Below are 18,130 nucleotides of genomic sequence, written 5' to 3' on the forward strand. Positions count from 1 at the left end.
TATCTATCTATCTATCTATCTATCTATCTATCTATCTATCTATCTATCTATCGAATTCAGCAACATCACTTATAAAAATTAATAATGAAAGTAATGAATTTATAATTAACTTTTAATAATAAAATATGGCTATTTTTTATCATTTATATGTACATTTATTCATTTTTCTCCCATCTCATATTTATTCTCTTTAGAGGCTTCGTCATTTTTGTTACTTCCACCCTCTCAAAGGCCTATTGAAACAGAAATAACACAATTTCCTGCATACAATTATAGCTTCTTTCTTCTCAGTGTCAGGATATTCAAATGCTAACAATAAAAGGCATCTGAGTCGATTTAATGTGAAGAAACTCACTGACGCTGTTTAGGGAAAGAGATCAATACGGTTTGGACAAAATTGCCCCAATGTCATTATTACATAAAGGTTTACCAGCCGGTTAAGTAATCCATTAAATTGTTTGTGAAGCAATACAAACTTGTCCATGGCAGTATGTTGGTGGTAACCGCTTAGTGTTACTGCATTACTCAAATAAGCATAAGGAGGAACCTTTAGGATTTAAGAGTATTTTTTTCACTACTGGCATATAACAGTGAATGGTCTTCCCTCTCGGTGCAGAACGCACACATAGACAAACATTCATGACAATAGTAAAGCAAACAGATATGAGTCATTTCCAGAGGAGCAACCCAACATAAGAGAGCTCATATTCAGCTGTTCCTTTCATCCCCCATCCCAGAGACACCTTAGGCAAACATCTCTCTGACAGCACCCAAATTCAAAATGTCATTTTATACTCTCAAACACACAAGGCTCAAGGTCATGTAATAAATAAAGCTCAAGGTCATGTGATTCACAGAGGTTTCTAAATGACCATATTTGGATATTCTGAAGCTAATCATTGAGATCAGGAACTACTGACAGTGTAGCCTACATATATTGTAAAAATCTTAAATAAATGTTTCAATGGGTGAATTAACTGGTTTTATTTAAGTCAGAAAAATTATTTAATGGCTAAATCAATCTGACTAAATAAGGCTACACCAACAAAATCAGGTCAGGTCAAGTCAAAATATTTTTCTTAAAGTGGTCTTTTCATTTTAAAACTGAGACATAAAATATGAAATATTTGTGAAAATGTAAAAAAACATCTTACCTCAGACTCCAAGGTCAACAGATACAAAACTCATTCATGTATAAATGCACAGCTGACTGCCTCCACATATATTTTCATGGCAAAAAAAAAAGAAATGCCTTATTTTCCAAAGTTTTACCACCAAAATGACTCTACTGTCACAGATGGCCTTTTAGTTGCTTCTCTGTAAGTGAACCGCTTAAGGTTCATGGCAAATCATGCATCAAACTAGACGAGCGCACAGTTTGCTCATTAACTACACAGTCCACATTTCTGAGGACACAAAATCAATCTTGCAGAGGAAAACCAAGCATATTTAAATTCACTGTTCTGTAAAGATCCTGTACAATGGACTCATTGTGTGTAATCCGCTCATGGCTTCCCAGCATCCCTTTGAAACTTATTCAAGTGTAATGCACACAAATAGACACAAACATGTGAGCCATTCTTTATATTGATTGCATCTTTTATTTTGATAATGAAGATTATAAATTTCAAATCCTGACATATTGGATTGTTGATTACCGCTTTTTTCACAATATATGTTGTATTATTAGTTCAAATCACAGTTGGGTAATAGATGCAAACATTTCTTTTGAATACGATGCTATATTTTCGAAGGCATAAAATAACCCAAGAAAATAACGGCATCATCTTTCGCTCGATAATATCATTCAGTCCAGTGAAATCTCCTGACCGTCACCGTAAAGTCTTCGTGAATTTTAAAAGACTCATTGTTTGCCTTGGTCTTACAGTAAGTGTTTGTTTAAAGGTTTCGAATTGTAAATATGCAGCATACAAAAACTCATTTGTGTCCACATAAAAACAACAGTCAGAAGGCACTTTGTTTGGTACAAGAGAACGAGAAAAAATAAATCACAGTTGCTGGAACTACCGATGATGCCACGGAAAGGACTGCCTGCATAGCCTGAACAGAAAAAAAGTTTTTTCACGCCGGTCCGGAAAAATAGCACGTCTTGTTGTTTCTCTGTTCTTTTTTCCTGTTAAATATACTCAAGGATAGTAAACTCTTGTGTTTCTCTTAAAAAGATGACGCTTTGTTTTCTTCATGAGTGTATAGATTTGCTCGCCAAGGAATATTGTTGGCCGTTGGTCCACTGAGAGAGATAAAGTAGCGTCCGTCGGGCGAGTGGTGTCCTCTAGAGGCCAGAACTGAACATTGGCTCGACCCGAGACGGATGGAGGGGGGGGGGGCGTTTGTGTTTGCAAGGCAGTGCTGCTGGACCCGTGTGCTACCTGGTCCTCAGGCTCTGTAACACACCGTAAACGTCCGTCTCTCTGCTCAGGCCTTCAAACAGTGGCAGTAAATCCAGCAGCTCGGTGTCTGTCATGTCATCAAACCACGACTGCACCGGCACCTGCAAACACAGAAAGACACTTTAAGCACATGCCGAAAAACGCTTTTCTCAAACTACCAACTATGCTCAGTAAATTAGTATTCAAGCAAAATAAATGTATTCTTATCAAGAACCATTTGGTCCGCTAATAAAACCTCCTTAAAGGGATAATTCACAAAAAAAATTTAAATTCTTATGTTGTTCCAAAGCTGTGTGACTGTCTTTCTTCTGCCAAACAAAAAGAACATAATGTGACCCTGGACCACAAAACCAGTCACATTGGTCAATTTTTTGAATTTGAGATTTATACATCATATGGAAACTGATTAAATAAGCTTTCAATTGATGTATGGTTTGTTAGGAGAGGACAATATTTGGCCAAGATACAACTATTTAAAATCTAGAATCTGAGGGTGCAAATAAATTGAAACATTGAGAAAATCGCCTTTAAAGTTCTCTATTTATGTTGGCGATTGTGCTGCATTCACTCACAAAAATAAATGTTTTACATATTTACAGTTGGAAATTTACTAAATATCTTCATGGAACATGATCTATATCCTAATGATTTTTGGCATAAAATAAAAATCGATAATTTTGACCCATACAAAATATTGTTGGCTATTGCCACAAATATACCCGTGCGACATGTGACTGGTTTTGTGATCCAGGGTCAAATATTTTGAAGATGGTCATTCACATTTGGAACGACATGAAGGTAAATAAATTATGACATATGACATTTTTGGGTGAACTATTCATTTAACACTTTCCCTTCAAAAATAAGCAAGATTGAGTGAATTTCATGAACTAAACGATTGACACTTTATCGATCCCGAAGGAAATTCAAGGCATCCAGTAGCTTATACAACAAAATACACACAATATCAAATATACCAAATATTTTAAATAAAATCAGTGCCAACAGTCCAGTATCACATTCAAGTATAAAAATATATAAATGTATATATAAACACGATAAAAAATGTACGGGATAGGTATGTGTAATGAAGGTAATATGAAGAATAAAAATGAAAATATATATGCAACCAAATGCAAAATAACAATTGTGGATGAAAGTTCTGGCATGAAACTCTAGATGGCGCAGGCTGATAGGTCCTTAACTCATTTGGTAGCGATCGCATCGTCATCTACATAGCGCAGCTGATTGGTTGCTGTTGCATCAGCGGCCAATGAGCTGCAGCTCAACATTCAATACCGGTAGTGTTGCTGTTAGCAGTCCGCAGCGCGCTTTCAGAAACCCTCCACCTTCCCCAGCTCCACCTGTATAGATCTGCTACGGGGGTTATTTCATGCATGTCTTATATGCTCACAGCAAAGTCTGTGAATGTATTGGCAGTAGCAAGTCTCTGCACTTGCTCTGCAGCAGCGGCAGCGTAGCAGATCTATTCCGCCAAGACCAAATACATTAACATCGCCATATCCATTACCATTCCAATCTCTCAGAGAGTTGACAGAACTTAATGACAGAACTGTGTAAAATAACTGAAACTTGTTCTGTTCCCTTAAAGGTGAACTAAGTAACTTTTTTTACCTTAACCGAACAGCTTCGGAGTCATTGGAATATTTATATGACTTTTTTCGGGTTGAATGGTGATCGTCTCGTACCCCCCCAAGCGCCTGTGAGCCGAAAAACCACCCTTGCAACTTTGGGCCGGCGGGCCGCCAACCTCAGCATCAGGAAGTATCGCGTGATATCAGGTCTGTATCAGATGTAGATGTAACGAATTGCTTTACGGCAAAAAAAATCGGCTAAAATTCGGTCACTATTGCGCTCCCTCATGCTGTTCGAACCCGAATGAAGAAGATGTTTTAAAGAATGTCCCATCTGCTTTGATGTCGTTGATCTACTACTCTGGTATCTGAGAGTCGCCTACGAGTTTTTCGACAGTGTTGTCAATGATCTATTCCGAAGCTGTAGGGGGCGCTCTATAGAGAAACCTGATGAGCAAAAAGCGAGAATACAGCGAAGAAATTCCCGAAACTGCATAGCCCTGCTTTAAAAATGTCATTCAAATTGTCTCCTATAATATTGAAGTTCTTTCTTGATTCAGTTAACTAAGCCACATTGAGATTTTTATTTTATTCCGATTTATCATGCAGGAGGTACTGTTGATAGCAGTGGCAGATAAAGGCATACGTGACTCAGCAAACCAACTTATTTAGCCAACTCTGTGCAGTGTCTTGAGAAGAAGTCTCCACCATCTTAAAGATAACAGGCTTTAATAAGCACCTTTGGCTCATTAGTTTGAATACAGAATAACACCTTCAAATCTAATAAGAGGACAGATGCGAGCAAGTGTAGGAGGTGACAGCACTGAGGTAGGATCCGTCTGACTGCGGTTTCCTCCACGGGTCTCTTGCTACAGTCTATAATTGATGTGAAGTTTTGACAAAGGAGTGCAGAGAGCCAGCGGCTGGGTTCTACCTCATTAGTTCCACTGAAAAAAATTATTCTAGGATAAAAGACACATTTGCACACATCACAAGTTCTAGGAGTCAACATGCAGCCTATATTATATTGTAAAAGTGTATTGTGATGCTGTAATGTCACGTCGACTGCAGGTGCGGCCCACAGTGGTGCAGTACGTACAGCGTTCTCTGGATGGAAGATGTAGGAGGCAGGTGAGTTGTCCACTATGATGACTTTGTTGAGCTCCCTGCCCAGTCGGCTGAGGTCTTTGACGTAGTTCCCCCGGTGGAACACACAGGATTCCCTGAAGAGCCGTGCCCTGAACACACCCCACTGGTCCAACAGGTCTGCTACAGGGTCAGCATACTACCAGACCAAAAACAGGGACAGCTATGAGCGTAGCACACAAACAATACAGCAACATAATATAAGATTTATTATATTTACAATATAATTACACTATCTTTAATATTTAAAGGGGACCTATTTATTTTGTTTTGGGGTCTACTAGAATAGGTTTTCACGCTTGATTTTTCCAAAAAACATTATTTTTAAGATTTTAAGTTTCGTTCCTGTCTGTATGAAGCCCCTCCCTCGCCCGTACACGCGTTCATGAGAGAGTCGAGTTCCGGTGGAAGGGTGACCTCTGACCCGACGTCTGACATAGGCGTAGTGTAAGCTCAGGTGAGAATTGTTTATTCAATTTTAAATATGGATATTTTTCTTACTAAAACCCATCGCTTCACTTCAGAAGGCATTTATTAACCCACTGGAGTCGAGTGGATTACTTTAAAGATGGATGGAGGGATGCACTTTTTAGAGCTTCAAAAACTCTGCATTATTCAATGCCATTACAAAGCTGGGAAGAGCCAGGATATTTTTTTTCTCTATAACTCTGTGTTCGACTGAAAAAAGAAAGTCATATCCACCTAGGATGGCTTGAGGGTGAGTAAATTATGGGATAACTTTAATTTTTGGGTGAACTATTCCTTTAAGTACAGAGTAATATTATTTAACAACATGTACTTACTATATAATTAGGGCTAAGGTTTGGTTTAGGGTTAGTTAATTTACTGTTATTACAACAGTAAGTACATGTGGCATATGTAACAAGGGCATTATAAAATAAAGTGTTACCAAAAACTAATTCTAAAACTAAAGCTGAACTGTGTCCTAAAGCTGAACGAATTAGTTTTCTTGTTGCTAAAATCGAATGTTCTACAGGGAGCATTTTATATAAATACCAGAGGTGCATTATACATCATATCAATGAGATGAACGATTAACAATGCATGAACCAAACTCACCACCGACAAACTTTATGACTCATTTTTCCACACATAGCTTTTTATATAGATGCATATAAATCATATGGAAGGGTGAAATCACTCTCAATAACATTATCGTCCTCTGTTCCACCTCGAGTATCTCACAGGAGATCAGTTCCGCTGACTTCACTTCATCACTTATTTGCATAAAGTTAAACTTTTCTTAACTTTGTTGAGTCACAGGGATGCGCACACATTGCAATGGTAATGTTGCTAATGCCACTGAAAAAATCACCAACTTTTATTGAAAATGACTTCCGTTGCTATAAATCGAGTCTGTAAAATATTGACTAGAAATGGATCAAATGGTTTATATGCAGTGTGAAGAAACCTTAGAGAGCCTTACCTTAGCCAGGCTGGCTGTAAAAAGAACACATTCAAAGAGTTCGCCCATTTTCTGCAGAAACTCATCCACATGAGGCCTCTTCAGCACGTAGACCTTCAAACAATCCAAATAAACAGCTATTACTGATGGAAACAAATCACATCTGACTCCTGGAAATAGACAGGGGAGACGCTGACACTGAACTTTCAACAAACCTCTTCGTAGCTTTTCAGTCTTGAACTTGTCGGTCAGTTGCTGTAACCAAGTGCAAGTAACCAAGAACAGGCCGACCCTGATCCACAAAGCCTATCCTGGATTACTTGAACCAGGTATCAGCCACTTTGCAGATGTATTCCAGCAGCCGATGTCTTAATATGGCAGAAAATCCACAGAACAGTGATGTGGCAATCACTAAGATGTATTTTATGTTATGATAATATTCCGGGAACAGTAAAAGTCAAGTTAAAAGGAAAGCATTTGTGGCTTAATGTTGATTACCACAAAATAAATTTTTCCTTCCCTCCTTTTCTATAAAAAAGCAAAACTGTGGGTTAAAGTGAGGCACTTACAATTGTAGGGATTGGGGCCAATCCATAAATGCAAATGACACCAGAAGCCAAACACATTCAAGTTACAAATGTGTAGATAAAAATAAGGTGGATACAGTGAAAAACAGCAACAGATCTAAAGGGACTTTTAATGTAATTTTACAGTAAAATACTGTTGTTGTATAAATGTACAGTTTTTGGACATTTTATAATTTACAGTGAAAAAATGACAGCTCACATTTGATGGTTTTTCATTGAAATAATTGTTTCTTCTTAGTTCTTTCTTACCATTTATGTACATTAGAGTTTTATTTTAGATCTTATGTTGCTGAATTAATGTTTTTGACACCATGCACTTTCTATACATAGTCATATATATTAGTATTTACCTCAGCATGTGTATATTTTTTATGGAAAATTTTTTGGCAACCACAGCTGCCGTTTACCATAATTTCACTTTTCGTACAGCCACAACATGTAATTACCATGTTACTATGATTTTAATTTTTAGAGTGAAATTATATAAAATTTAACAGCATTATTGCGATGAAAACTCAATGTGGTAAGTGGCTGTAAAAAAGATGGTTTAAACTTTACGGCTCAAATAATACACCAGTTTTAACAGAAGAATTATTGCAAGGGCTTTTATGGAATTCTAAGCTTCACATTTATGCTTTAAAATACTCCAAAAAATCGGTCCCATCAACTTCCATTGCAAGTGCCTCACCTTAAACCTTGATTAGAACGAGTCAAAATTCGATTTATTTTTTATTATCCCACAAATGCTGACGATTGATCTCAACTTGTATGGAACCCAGAATATTTCTTTAATTTCAATTTAAGTTAAGTGACACTGAATCCCAAAAAACAGTCCAGATTCCGACAAAGTGTGAACATTTACCCACGGCCACATTTGAACCCACTTGAACTGTACCTGATGAACTGTTCCGTCAATCTCCACAGGGACTATAAAGTCTGCGTTGCTGATAGGCTGCGGGCACAAAACAGGAAAACACACATTAGGAGTCTACTTGAAACCGACTGAAAGAATGTTACAGCTGTATCAGGTCAGTGTTCTCTGAGAGAGAGAGAGAGAGAGAGAGAGAGGGAGGCATCCATCGCTTCACTCACAGATACCTGCAGTCAAGTCTTTCAGTTAGACTTCTTTGAGCTGTAAGAGTTTATGTGCATGAGCGTGTTTCTGACAGCTGACTGCGTGGAGCTGGGAACGGCAAGCTTCTTTGAAAAGAGACTTGATACGCTTTTAAAGAAAGCGGAGGGAGAGGGAGGAGACGTGCTGTTGAGCGAAGGGAGACGATGAAAGAAACGCAGCGGGAGGCTCTGAGCTCTCGTAATGCAAAGAGAGAAAGGGAGATGAGGAGAAGAGAGAAAAGTTTTGCTCGCTGGGACTTGTTAAAAACTGATTGGACGGCAGAGAAGGAGGCTCATACCTGTCCCCTCTCTGACCTGGCTTGCATAACATCATGATTAGGATGGAGAGTTTCATTCACAACACCATTCCACAGACACAGAAAAACACAGTTTTCTTAATATGTGTCTTCCAGAACAATGTATACATCCTGAACAACATCAAAACAAGATAAATGTATACATTTGATAATTTTAAACAATTTATTTTATATTTAAATAATATAATGTTCTTACCCAATTGACATATTTCTTGCTTTAATAATATATTTATTTATTTTTTGATGATTTTTGATGATTATGCTTAAAAAAAACCCCAACTACTCATCAATGGGGTGTTTTACTGTAGAACGAGATCAAATAAATTAAGAAAATAAACTTTCTTAGTGGACACAGTTTCTAAATGTTTATCTAGAATTACAGTGGACACTTTTTTTTAACTGTTTAGTACAATGTCTAAATATTTAATGAAGGAACTGATTTCAGATCAGTTTTCAGTCAACTGATTTACACTGATCAGTTCATGATATGGCCAGCAGGAGGAGTGTGTGATCTATAGTAGGCTACTAATGAGGATTGTGACACTGTATTAGCTAGAAAATGCAATCTTGAATCCTATTACCATATACAGTAAATCAGGTATACATTATTTCCAATGCTAATCTATATTCTCATATTTATTATAAGCTTCTACTGTCCTCTAAACAAAAGTATCAACTGTCAGAAAGTGCAGGTGAGAGAGAGAATGAGAGATTAGAAAATAGTGTATATACTGAAATACATATATAAAGACATTACACATACTGACCTCTCTTCTAGTGAACTCACTGTCCCTTGACTACTAACAAATTATTACACTGCAGAAATTGCTGAATGCTGTGGTCAATTGTGTAATGACCTGTACATATTCAACTAAAATATTTACCAAATGATTTATAACCAAACTCAATACAAACATGTAGTTGGGAAGGGGTCTTGTATAACCTTCAATGATTTCATTTTGTGAAAATGACCATCTGACTGTACATTATCCCACTAAATGTATGGCTACTTACCACATACGTAAATGCACTGATTTGGAATATTGATTAGAGATTCAATTATCTTATTATGTGGGAACAAACAGATATGAGATATGAAACTAGAATACTGGAGATTGGTTTACAGGTCAATATACAAATATAACAATATACAATATATTCTGACCAATCAGAATCAAGTATTCCAGACATGTACTAAAAATGTTAAAACAATATTTAAACGTTTAATACTTAAATATTTCAAGTTCATTTATTTATTTAAGAAAGGCAATTAAAAGATTAGCGCAATGAAGTACAGACTTGGTCAGTATTGTAAAATAAGCATTATGTCCAAAATTGCACCAAAATATTGAATATTTTTTAATGTTCAAATACTTCTTGTGGCTGCTGTATGTAAATGTGAAGGGAAAAAAGAAAACCGAAAACCTCTTCTGTCACCGAGAAAAACAAGCCATTGAGGCAAAACCAAGCAATAATCATAAGTAATAGAATACACAAGTTCAAGTACGGTCATGGTCGAATCTTTTTTTTTTTGTGTAACTGTGAGCACACCTTTTTAATGTGATATGTGTGTATGTGTTTTGGTGTCAGGGTGGGTGTTTTTGTGCGTGTATGTGAGGTTGTGAACGCGCACAAAGGCATGCATCCCTTTCTCTGGGCCTCTTTCTCTCCGTCGCCGCCTTCCTCTCTTCTCTGAGCGAAAACAGGAGCTGCCAGGCAGACATTTTAAAGGAGGACAGGCTTTGCTTTAACAAAACACAGTTATTAGTCTTCGAGCAAACACATTCAGTATCTGTCACTGTCTTTCTCTCTTGGGAGTGGGGATGCATCCAGCTGTGGAAGACATTAAGCTAGATGTGTGTACATATGTAAATGTGGAGTGATTGTGTGTAATCAAATGGCCACAGTCGTTTATTTGATCATGTGTGTGAGAGAGCAGTATAAAACCAAGATGCATAGAAGTGGGTCACTGCACTAAGCAGGTGGCTCCCTGAAGCAGTACTTTTAGGGACCAGACAAACATTTAGTCTCTGAAGAGGATTGAATTCACCCAGGACTTACAATCCAACCAAACAACCTAAAATACTGCCAATTCCTTCTGTTATTATGTCTTAGGTTGCTCAGATAAATCATTTGGCCACTTAAAACTACCGTGCAGAAGTGAATCCCCTGAAATGATTCATGTTACATTTAGGAATAAGGACTGAAATGGAAGCTCTATACCAAAATCTAGCGAGCTGCCTTGTTGTCTTGTGGCTTCATAGGAAGCTTTCTTTCACCTTATTTTGCAAGAGAGAAGAACGCTATTTTCTGTGAATGTGTGAGATGTCAGATTCATTAGCCACTATAGGTAAATAACTAGAAGAATACAGTGCAGTAAATGGTAAAACTATTGGCACTAAAATAACTGGAAGCAAATGACACCGGAAGCCTCGCACATTCACGTAACAAACGGCCGCAATGTCTCTTATATTAAAAATTAAGGTTTTAGACAATTTGGATTTGTCACGTCTGCTTTGGACATGGTAGAATGTTTTGCTCACGTTCCCATTATGTTATGAAAACATTATTTCTGAACATTCAAAATTTTATTTAATTTTGCAAGCAAAGAATATTTCTTTATTTAAAATTTGGCAAACATTATGGGAATGTTACTTTTGAATGTTCTCTGAACGTTCTGAAACCACCCTCATCCTCTCCTCGGGTCATTTTGACCCGAAACTCATTTAAAATAAATAAATAAATAATAATAATAATAATTATATATATATATATATATAATAATAATAATAATAACATATATATATATATATATATATATATATATATCAAATAATAATAATAATATAATAATAATATAAATATCTCTCTCTCTCTCTCTCTATATATATATATATATATATATATATATTTATTTATTTTTTTATTTTTTTTATTTTTTATTGAGTGTTCATCAGAGTGGTTCAAGACCTTAACACTTTTGTCACACTTGAACTTCGAATATACACAAAAAAATTGACTGGATTCGAGGACTTTATGTGGTTGTAATAAAAAAGTAATAAATCTATCCCTCACGGGTCACAATCCAGAACAAACACACACACAAATGAAGGCATGAGGCTATAGAACATCCTCAATGCAGAACACACTCGCATGCAAACACACACACCTCGGAATTCCCATTAAAATGAATGGGTGGGGTCTTATAACAGGGGCAATGTTTTCTTTCTTTCAATTTTTACAAATAAAAATCAATCAGTCACAACAAGTCACAATCAGATTGTACACAGATATGAAGTACACATTTACAATGCAGAACCAAAATCTAGTACTTTAAAGGTATACAGTATAAAATAAAAAAATATCCAAAAAAATTGCATTAAAAAATATGATCAAAATGAAATTATATAAGCTTTCTGGACAAAAAAACCCCAAAACCATAATTTTAGGGCTTCGGGTCATTTTGACCCACGAGAGACACTTTTGTTACAAGTATACAGGAGGATAAGGTTAAAAAACAACAAAGACGTTTCAGAAAAACCTTCCATGAATGATGTATTAATGTTTTCTGCTAACATTTTGAGAACATTATTATAGTCTAGATAACTCTGAAAGAATGTTCAATGAAAGTGATCTGTGATTTCCTTCACCACAAAAGATAGTTACGGCACTAAATTTAGCAAAAACAAATTATCTTAAGAGGCAGAATAAGATGGCTCCTTTTATTGAAAATGCCTTAAAAGGCTCCCTATGTAGGCAGCTAACTAGGTTTTGGAACACAGCCATAGTCATCTTAAATTTTTCAAAAGTCAGCCAATATAGAGGGCGGCAATGGTTTCCAAAGTAAAACTGATTAGCTATCAGTAATATACAAATGCCATGTATTCACTGCTATATGAAATATCATAACAACATACATTTGTGTTTATGTATGTGTGTGTGTATGCACAAGTACCTTGAAAGAGCTGTGCACAAGGGTCTCGTCCAGGTCAATGACCACACAGTTCTTGCCGTAATCATTAATGCTGACCTCAGGCAAGAGGTATTTGGCTGGAGGCTGGAGGAAATACGGCACAGATGAATACAAGCAGGAGAGGAGAGCAAACAGAGGATAAAGATGCATGCTTATCATATCAGCCAGACATTCAGAGTTATAATCAAAAGCTACGGTCTCTCCTCCAATGGGACACAACATGCATTGGAGATTCCTCTGTTGTGGTCCAATACGAATCCCAAATGATGTACTGGGATCTGGTGCTTTTGGATAACCTTGAAACAATGATTACAGCTCTGTGTTAAAGTGACTGGTTTGGCTTCATTGCCAACTCATGTTGCTTAAGCACAAGCTGCCTCTGTAGACGGTCTGCCAGTAACTGGAAAGAGATGTCCTTTACTAAGCCTGACCTGATGGAGGCAGATGGACTTGAGAGGCAAAACACACTCACACACATATCCAAAGATGCAAGCCAAGTCATATACAGCACATGCATGCATAATATATGTACAGTCACATTCAATATATCTAATATTCTTTACATGAGCATTTCAGAGATCATGGTCCTCCACTGGCGATATTACAACCTAATCAGATTTGAAAAACTATCAGCAAAGCGAATCATATTAAAGTAGAATTAATTATTCATATAATTTATAATTACTCCAGTGTGTACTTTAAGTATATAATTGTGACGTGTCAATTATGGAATAAACATATCCTATGCAGTTAATATCATGATCCCATTGACTTCTACTGTTCTAAAAAGGGAAGCAAGCATTTTTTTCTGTCTCAAATTAGACAACTTTGAGTAATTCATTGATTGAATTCCCCAATAATAATTTTTCTGTTATGACCAATAACCGATAAATGCCTGATATTAAAATTCTATACTATTTTGTCTGTTAACAAAAACAACTGATTAAAAACAAAACACTAAAAACTAAAATCAAGTTAATCAACCGTTAAACGCTTCATGTGTATTGAGGCATTGCAACATTACAGTTTGAAAAATGGATTTTCCAAAGATAATATTTAGCAGTGCTATGAATCGTTCTTGTTTAAAGATTAACTTTAAGTGAGCGTTAGATGACGGCAAAGGTAAATTAACATGTAAAAATGGGGGAAATTAAAACAATTAAATATACAAAATCGACCAATACTAATAAATAAAATTTGCAATATGTGACCCTGGACCACAAAACCAGTCTTATGGGTAATTTTTCTAAAATTGAGATGTATACATCATCTGAAAGCTGAATACATAATCTTTCCATTGATGTATGGTTTGTTAGGATAGGACAATATTTGACCGAGATACAACTATTTAAAAATCTGGAATCTGAGGGTGCAGAAAAATCTAAATATTGAGAAAATTGCCTTTAAAGTTGTCCATTTCTATTGGCGATAGTGCTGCATCCATTCACAAAAATAAATGTTTTATATATTTAAGGTGGGAAATTTACAAAATATCTTCATGGAACATGATCTTTACTTAATATCCTAATGATTTTTGGCATAAAAGAAAAATCTATAATTCTGACCCATACAATGTTTTGTTGGGTATTGCCACAAATATACCTGTGCAACATAAGACTGGTTTTGTGATCCAGGGTCACATATAGGTTTTTCGGGTTTTGCCATCACTGAGGGAACATTCATATGAATACACAAACAAGACCACACACACGGTGAAATTTATGCATGTCCCATGAGTACATACAATTACATCATTACAGTAACTCTATGGTTAATGCTTGCCTTTAACCATAATTGTAGCCTCATGCTGTGTCAATCAATCCTAGCATTCATTTAATGGCTTTCAAATGCTTTACAATTCATTACTTGCTTGCATTATGATAATTTGCTTGCTTTGAGTGAACAATGACAGCCGGTTTGTGGTTCTCTAAATTCCAAACTTAACCTTTGCCCCAATCCAGACACTTTCAAAAAATGCATTAATGAGAAGATGTTTGACATCATGCAGTTGAAAATATGAAACTCATTATTGTTAGCCAGTCAGAGCGACAGGATCTGGAAACAGGCAGTGAGACATTCCCAGCTCTGATCTTAGAAAACACCCATGGTTTGATTACAATTACTGTGAGAATTAAACCTCCTGCCAGCATGTTCTCAGCGTGGATGCTGGGTTTTTGCTGAGCAGGCAGAGGTAGGTGAAGTGTGTGTCAGGATTTGGGTCTCCCCTATCTCTGGCCCATCATGAAAGCCTGGCTCAGATCAGCAAACCTCTCTGCACGCTCGTCCTCTAGCAGGTGCAGTGCAGTGTGGGATGGATTTGACTTTCTGAGACTGCTGTTGTCCTCGAGTACAGCTAATTGCTATCAACAACATTATGACAGTATAAACGGGTAAAGAACAACATGAAATGGCATTTGAAATGCATTTAAAGGGACAAAAGGAAAACTCTGTCATCATTTACTCGCCCTCATGTCCTTCCCAAAAAGTATGACTCTTCTGTGGAACACAGAGGAAGATGTTTTGAATGGGGGGGAAATAGTCTATATACAGTAATGTAAGCCAATCACATTGTTTAGTATTCAACTGACTTTCATTGTATGGACAAAAAACTGTTGAACATTTTCAGAAGAAAGAACAGGTTTGGAATGACAAGTAAATGATGACAGAATTTTCCCTTTTAGGTAAACTATTTATGTATTTGTTTGTTTCAGGGACAATACACATTAATAATACTATACATAAAATATGTGAAATGCACCAGGATTTAGCTAAATTGGCAAATTTTCATCTGTAGTATTCAAATTCTGTATTTTGAGTGAAATACAATTAGAAATAAATAAAGGGCAGTTTGGGGGATTTGATGTGATATGTTAGGCTATGATGTTTAATGTTAAATGATATTAAAATACATAAACCAAACAAAAAATTGACTTGTAAAGCCACTTTTTGTAATATGTAATATTTGTTCAATGCATTAGTCACAATAGTAATGTCTTTGAATAATCCTCATGTAATTAATTCAATTAAAATGTTGAATCAATTGACAGCACAAGTTTGATATCCCTCTGTCATTAATGCACAATATGTGGCTGTTTTCCAAGATACTCCTTTTTATTTCTTAATGTAATCAAGTAAAGGTGTGAAACGCACGCCAGAAAAACAAAGCCAGGCAGGTTTCTCTCAATAGAGAAAATATATGCATAAGCATGCACCAAAAAAAAGATAATACATACACTGGGAATTGGGATGACCTGAACCTGATCACACTGAAAAATAAAACCAGACAGAGAAAAGAAAAGAAAAAAAAGACAGAGGGAAAAAACAAAACGGGAGAAAGAGAATAATCAAAAAAAGCAACAAAAAAAGCACAACAAACACAACACTGTAAAAGCAAACAATGCAACAGAGATTACGAACAGTCGTACATTGTTATTACATGACTAAAACACACACAGACATGCTAACAAAAATCACATCCTTGTTCACAGTGTAATCTTGTCAGGATTCTCTCTGTGAGGGCTGGGAAACACATGGGTTTCATTTAAAGTATCTGTGGGTCTAAAACAGAGCAGCTTAGAGTGCATGCACATCTAAAATGGCAGGACATTTCTCAGCAGATCGCGAGTCATTTACAAGCAAACATTCACAGTAACGCGATCCGATTCAGATCCATTTATAGCTGCCTGTACCTGCTTTGGCAGCACACATGAGTGTTTGTGGAGAGCCGAGGCTTAAAGTTTCACCATGGACAGTGAGGTCATTTCACACGGTACACTGCCCAGCGTTTGTATGTGTGTGTGTGTGTTTGTATGTGTGCAAAAGATAGAAAGAAAAAGAACAAGAAAGAGAGTGAGGGGTAAATACACTTAACAATCGGCACAAGACACTAAATTGGCTGAAATAACTCTACACCACAAGTATTTGAAAGTGCACTTTGTTGTTTTTTTGGTAATATTGCGCCAGTCTTCTTGGTGAACAAAAAGTCTTATGTGAACAAAAGTGTCAGATAAAAGGGCGATAAAGCGAGTAGTAATCAGCTGGTCATGTGATCTCAATATGGCGGCCCCCATGAGGTGGTCTGCTCCATGTAAAATAAAATAAAACAGCTTTTATTAGCCTACTGATGGACTGGAGTCTTCATTAGGAGTGTGCTAGTGCAAAATAAAATAAAATAAAATAATAAAATAAATATATTAAAATAGAATGGCCCCTTTATTGTAAAAGAACAGCCACACAGGGATCAAGTGTCAGTACATGATATATTTGCACCATCCCAGTCGTTTTATTTAAGATTTATTGGAGTTCTTGGTTGGGTTTCCTTCAAGTATTGATTATGTCTCAGATTTTCCATCTAAAATTAAAATAGAAATTTGTTTGTATTTTTATTTCACCAATTCAAATTTAAAATCAATGTTATAATAAATTTGGCTAGTCTTTATCTTTAGCAAAAGTCAATCTCAATTTGATTCTGTTCCCAATAGGAGAAACAACTGAGATATTAAAGAGATCTCATTTGTGCTTTTTCCTTTCCTTCGTGGTGACCTGCTTTGAAAAATTGCTTTATAAAACTGAAAACAGCGCAAACAACATGAGCAAATAAACAACATTTTCTGCATGTGCAATGCATTCTTAGTGTATTCCCCCTTAAGAGTAGACTACATAGCGAATGGCAGAAGAAGAGAAAGAAAAAGAGAGAAAAAGAGGGGAAGGAACAAACTGGGCAGCAAATAGACACACAAAAGACACACATTTTATTGGAATTAAATAACCAGTTCAGGAATGTGTGTGTGTGTTTGTGTGTGTGTGTGTGTGTGAGAGAGAGAGAGAGAGAGAGAGAGAGAGAGAGAGAGAGAGAGAGAGAGAGAGAGAGAAAGTGAGTGTGTGTGTGTGTGTGTGTGTGTGTGTGTGTGTGTGTGTGTGTGTGAGAGAGAGAGAGAGAGAGAGAGAGAGAGAGAGAGAGAGCGAGAGAGAGAGAAAGTGAGTGTGTGTGTGTGTGTGTGTGTGTGTGTGGAAACTGAAGAATGTGTGTGCGAGGAAGCAGGCCCATCATTTCTAGAACTGGATGGTAAACATCACAGCGAGTTCACAGAGTTCGGAACAGCTGGAAAACTTTGCGGTATGGACACGGGAACAGCGTGCACAGAGCCTGCATTCGGGCGCAGCTCACAAACAAGAAAAAAAAACACAAAAAAAACCCTCAGCTAAACCGAGAGAAAATGAGCAAAGTTTGCTAACAAACAGACGTTATCCTGAGCTGACACAACATTAGCAATTCAAACGCATAAACTAAACTGTCCAATTTCATGCATCCAGTGCCGAAGATTTTCACGCCGTTAAAAGTGTCGTTAGAGAAATACATGAGGCCTCACCTTTGCAGGGCTGCTGTTCTCCTCGGCAGGTGGAGGGAGGGAGCAGGTCTTGTTGTTGGTGGCTGGTGGTTCTGCATTATAGTCCCGGAAACAGCAGAAGAAGGGACTAAAGATACTTCTGTTCCTGTGTTTCTTTAAACTGCTGTTGGACTGGGAGACTGTGACAGAGAAAAACACACACACACCACGCGTT

The 18,130-nt window shown here is 36.7% G+C and overlaps 1 protein-coding gene and 1 long non-coding RNA gene across 8 annotated transcripts in view; one reads left to right on the top strand and one right to left on the bottom strand.

The window, feature by feature from the left end:
* Positions 1 to 18,130, bottom strand: part of vill (villin-like) — a 61,545-nt gene that overhangs the window by 20,553 nt on the left and 22,862 nt on the right. For 3 of the 7 annotated variants that reach the window (XM_082183562.1, XM_082183561.1, XM_082183560.1), the window contains exon 1: positions 1,155 to 1,352. The gene's annotated coding sequence lies outside the window, so the exon portion shown is untranslated. Of the gene's footprint in view, positions 1 to 1,154; positions 2,513 to 5,105; positions 5,292 to 6,599; positions 6,693 to 8,060; positions 8,118 to 12,550; positions 12,653 to 15,801; positions 15,835 to 17,937; positions 18,096 to 18,130 lie in introns of those variants that run through there. The other 4 variants (XR_014209784.1, XR_014209783.1, XM_082183559.1 and 1 more) reach the window with 4 other exon arrangements.
* On the top strand, positions 12,659 to 15,967 carry LOC309509060. Its single transcript, XR_014209785.1, has 2 exons — positions 12,659 to 13,774; positions 14,215 to 15,967. It is a non-coding gene; the product is annotated as an uncharacterized lncRNA (long non-coding RNA).

Source organism: Leuciscus leuciscus (genome assembly GCF_965113295.1).
Source record: "Leuciscus leuciscus genome assembly, chromosome: 11".
Taxonomy (NCBI): domain Eukaryota; kingdom Metazoa; phylum Chordata; class Actinopteri; order Cypriniformes; family Leuciscidae; genus Leuciscus; species Leuciscus leuciscus.